Here is a 5,355-nt window from a genome sequence, read left to right as displayed (position 1 = left end):
GTAAACACTTTCTCATTTATTCATTTTGACAAATCTTTGCTATTAGATTAAATCCTTTCTATTGAAGATGGTTTTGGTAGCTATATGTTCAAAATACAGCATGGTGAGAGCCAGCATGGTGTACTAGGTCAGGGGTCTGACTAGGACCCAGAAAACCCAGGTTCAAATCCCTACTTGTACCATGGAAACTTGCTGGTGACCTTGGGCAAGTCACATTCAACCCTTTTCTGGCTAGTATTCGGATGGGAACTTCATGGTCATGGCGCAGAGGCAAGCAATGATAAACCACATCCAGATATCTCTTACCTTGAAAATCCCTTGAGGTTGCCCTAAATCAGCTGAGATTTGCGATAAAAAATTAAAACATCCAGTTAGAGTGGAAGATCTTTTCATAAAGATGGGTTCTCCCAGGGCCCAGGAAAGCTTTCTTTGCCTTAAAAAAAGATCCATTTGCTTCTTCTCTCCTTTCCCCCCCACCCTGCACAATGTCTAGATGTGTGCTTCAAGGATGGTGGGAGAACAGCACAGTTTATGAATACAAGCAGTGAAAGAAAACTCTTGTAATAAAAAGAGAACTGTACTCAAAAATGACAACATCATTGCTTATTCACTAACATCTGGCACTGTTGGTCCAATCTAGCTACATTTCTTCCTCTAACATTTTTGCTCCAGTCTTGTGCATGGAGCTCTCTTTAAAAAAACAGCTAATGTGCTAAGAACTGTTGGGATTCAACCATCCCACCCCCACCCCTAGTCAGCTTTTTCAGAGAGCTTTGCATGCACAGCCTGGGATCTGAGTATGTGTGTAGCTGGGTCCTCTATCTTGTCACATGCGTACATTAGTGACCTGCTTTTATTTTAAATTTGAAGTAGGAAATAATTGAGATTCAGTGTCCCCTAGAGAATGGGAAAAGGGGGTTTGGAACCAAAGAATCACCTATTTCTGTATGCACCAGGGGACTTGGACTTTTTCTTTCCTACAGCAGCCTTTAGTGTCCTATAGCAAATGAAGTATGATAGAGCTTAGTCAGCTCCTGTACAAAAATCTCATTGAGCATATCTAGGATCTAACGTTCTAACTTCACCGACTGGTTGTAATGAAAACTTCTAGGGTAGCCCTGTAGCTACCTTCCTCAAAACCTACAGAAAGTTCATAATAGAGCTGGATGAGTGTCCTCTGCTGATTGCAAGTACATGGCCTACTACAATGATGGAGCAGTTGTGGATTTTAAAGAAGTCATCAAGAGATGGAATAAGGGTGCTTCACTACGCAGGGATGACAGTATAATCCTTAAATTATACCATTCTAAGTTGCATCCTTCAAAGCTCCATTCATTGACTACAATGAATTGAAGAGGGTGTACCTTTGCTTACCTTTGTACTGGAAGTGTATTAAGTGAACTGGGTAAGTCAGTGAGTTCACCTTGCAATGTTGCTGTAAATAGGGGCAGTGTCATAGAACACTGCCCTGTGCTTTTATATGAAAGGGTGGGATATAAATATAATTAAAATGCATTATTCCTCAAAGCTGCTACCAGGGAGGAGAGTTAGTGCTTCCATTCTGAGGGTTCTGTGAATAAGGATGTCTGTATTTGCCACATCTCAACCTCATAAATCCAGGCAGCATAATGTCTGTATTTTACTGTGTTCAAACAGCTAGGTTCCAATCCATTAGCACCTTAAGAGATCAACAAAAATTTCAAGATATAAGCTTTTCAGGATCAAAGATCCCTTTGTCAGACAACATAGCTATATGTCTGAAATCATTCACAAAAAGTTCACTGAAGACACTAACTTAACATCACTAATTCTGGAAATTAATGAGAACTCAATAGAAAATCCTTCTCTGATGGTTATTTTCTGGGCAACATATGAGTGAAATACAGTATTATCACTGTAAAACAAAGCACTTACATCTGAAGTGTGCATTTCTTTACTCCTGTCTGAAACCTGTTTTCTAAAAACGACAACAATAGGATGTAGAACCCCAGGCCTTATTAATGTGCGTGACATCATAATTCAACCTAAATCTGAGAAAGAGGACTCCTGACCACAGGCAAAGACAAAGGACATGCTGTCAGGACTCATAATGCAGAGGCATGCAAGCTCTGGAGAATATCAGCTACACTGCTATTTCTGGCAGCTGCCTGTTCTCACGTAGACTAACATTAAATGCTATATATATATATATATTTAAATCATGCAATGTCTCTGCTGGAACTCTACAGGAAAATATGCTATCCTCTCTTAAACTACCCCTGGTGGGAGACAAATATGATTACTACAAGTCAGGGACTCACAAGAACGTAGAAGGAGCACCTCATATTCCCCAGTATATTCTGTTTCTCTTCTCTGAAAGCCCGTATAGTCCTGTCTCTTAATAGAAACTTCAGAAATGAAAAACTTCAGCTTCCTATTTCCACACAAATTCTATGTTAAAGAACATTGTTCACCAAGTTTGTTACTCTGGGAGCCAGGATCTTTGCAATTCACATGAGGGGGAGATTTAAGGGATCCCCCAAAAATGAGAGACTGAATAATGGGGTTTGGTATGCTGCCTTCAAACACAGGTTTGCTTCCTCTAAAACCTGGGAAATGGGCTCTGAGTTTCACTAAGCCTTAGAATACTAAATGCAAAGCTTAATCCCTTATTTGCCTCAAGGTAGCTCTGTCAAATGGTTGCAGTTCGTGAACAAATGCAAATGTGATCTCCTGTGCATGACCATAACCAATGAAATTACGTAATGCAAGGAGTTAGGTTGCCGGAAGCTGTGATGCTCTTACAATGGCAATGTGATGCAATCCACCCATTCCCTAATGCACTGCTTTGCATCAGGGGAAAGATGTTTTGTGGAGCAAGTGGTGTTTGTTTTTAAAGTATTTTGTGCCTATGGGGCAATAATGCAAAGGGGCCCTGCCTTTCATCTAAGTTTGCCTTCATATTAGCCAAAATTATATGAGAATCTGTTTCCTTTAAAGGTTGGGTTCAGTGGGTAGTTGTGTTGATCTGCAGTAGAATAGCTAGATTTGAGTCAGCAGCATGTTACAGACCAACAAGATTTGACGTATTTGATGTTGGGAGATTTGATTCTTGAAAGCTTAAGCTCTGAAAATATTGTTAGTCTCTAAGGTGCTACTGGACTCAAGTCTAGCTGTTTAAGTGTTACTGTTCCGTATATTTTCTGCTTAGCTATATACCGGTACTTTCCATCCTCCTCCTTTCAATCCACCTGGACCGAAATACTAGCTGGTATCTCCTTAGATCCCAGGGATATCAAATTTCACTGGAAAAGATTGCATTCCTAAGAGACAATTGTTTGATAGCAATAATTAGTTGCTGGGTTCTTGTGTTCCCATCTGCTTTGAAAATGTAGCCTACCATCTTACAATGCACTCAGATAATCTGATCTTCTGAGCCGTTGTGCAACTGAACAGCTCACAGACCTGGGTGAAAATATCACAGTGTCAGGTATAACAGGTGAGCATAACACATTACTATAGCGTCTGAATCCAATACTGGGGTCTTTGGCTCTATTCGTCTCAGTCTATTCTTTGACTTGATGAAACATCAATCTAAAGCTTGAAATTAATAGAACACTCAGCAAAATTAGGCACATTTAGGAGCTTTGCCACACTGGTGGCATATCCCTTTCTCATAACTAGAAGATGGACAGAGTCATATATGTGGGAACTGATAAATACATCTGTGACACCAAGCTAGCAATTATGTCTCTTTTGCTCCAAGCAGAACCATTCTGGTAAACTTAAGTATGAACCAACTGCTGAACTAAAATAGATCAATGGTCCATCTGTCTCAGGCTTCACTTCAATCGATAGAGAGTAGCGATCCTTGTGTTACCAGCTTCAAGCTGGAGCCTAGAGTACTCCCAGCATTACAAATGATCTCCGAATTACAAATATCAGTTCTCCTGGAGGAAATAGCAGTTTGGGAGGGGAAACTAGATGGCAGCACATCCTCAGCCATCCCACCCAACAAACTCTACACTCTTCAAGTGTCACTTCCAAACTTTCAGGAATTTACAAGTCAGAGTTGGCAGCCCTATGTGAGTTGAAGTCGTTACGATGAAGCAACGAAGAGACGAGACGCAGCAATATCAGGAAACCGGTGGAGAGAAGCCAGCGGCTAATCTAGCTGATCTGGCTAGTCTGCCGAGCTGGGGTCCCTGGCACCTTTATTAAGGGTTTGGGAAGGTGGGAGAGCGGGAGAAAGTTGCACAATTCATGACTCAGCGGAGGGCTGCGTACGTGCAGGGAGAAACGTTCCTGTCTGGGTCGGATCCACAGTCAGGCATCTTGTGACCCGGGTGTCTGGGGGATCTCGTGATGTGCGTACGTGTGAGCCCAGGAGGGGACAGATGGCGCAGGCATTCCTGTGCACTTTCTGAAGCTCTACTGGGTTTGCTAACGCACCCTTACAGTGAGTAATATACCTCTGGGATGTTCTTAAGCATGGTATGATGGTGACAACTATCCTTGTTCTTCCCTCACCATCCACATTGAATTTTCAGAGAACATGTCGGTTCTCATTGCAAATGTGATTGCCAATGCAACAGCAAATTCAACCACAAATTAACTTCACCCAGACCCATGCAAATGTGCCTCACCCCCCTTTGAGCTGTACAGAATATATACCCCACCACAAAATAATTCCACACTGCGTCATGAGAGAAACATCTTACTGTGAGAAGCCTCTGAAGATGCCAGCCATAGATGTGGGTGAAACGTTAGGAGCAAAAACTTCCAGACCACAGCCACACAGTTCGGAAAACCTACAACAGTCAGTTGATTTCAGCCATGAAATTCTTTGATGATACATGATGATGATTATTTACCTACATACAAATAGTTGAAGTGAGTTTTTAACGTTGTATATCTGGGGAGATACTGTGAAAACAATGCCATGGCAGGATCTTAATTTCATCTTACAATGAAGATAACAGGGAAGTGAGTATATATTTCTGCACAAACCTGTGGCTGGCTCTTGACCTCTCCTTAAGGGAAAAATTATGTCTGAACACACCCTAAGGAGAGTGATGTTTCCCTGTTCATTCTTTCCACTCAGTTTTTTGCCGCTGGTTGTGTTGTGATGCAAAGGGCCCTGGATTCTGCAGTTGCCTTTTGCCAGTTGCTAGTGTTTTTGTATTATATGGCAGGGGACTGCCCCCTTCCTTGCATGTACTATGGGGCTGGGGAATGCCTTCCTCCTTTCCTTTAGTGAAAACTGTATAAAAGGTGTGTGTTTCGCTCTGCCCAGCGCCCAGCGCGGTCTGACCTGAAAAGAGCTTCGTATCAGAATAAAGAATCCCTGTCAGATGATCTTCGCCTCCGTGTTCA

The sequence above is a fragment of the Sphaerodactylus townsendi genome, linkage group LG01, assembly GCF_021028975.2.
Source record: "Sphaerodactylus townsendi isolate TG3544 linkage group LG01, MPM_Stown_v2.3, whole genome shotgun sequence".
Classification (NCBI taxonomy): Eukaryota; Metazoa; Chordata; class Lepidosauria; order Squamata; family Sphaerodactylidae; genus Sphaerodactylus; species Sphaerodactylus townsendi.
This window is presented reverse-complemented; position numbering follows the sequence as displayed.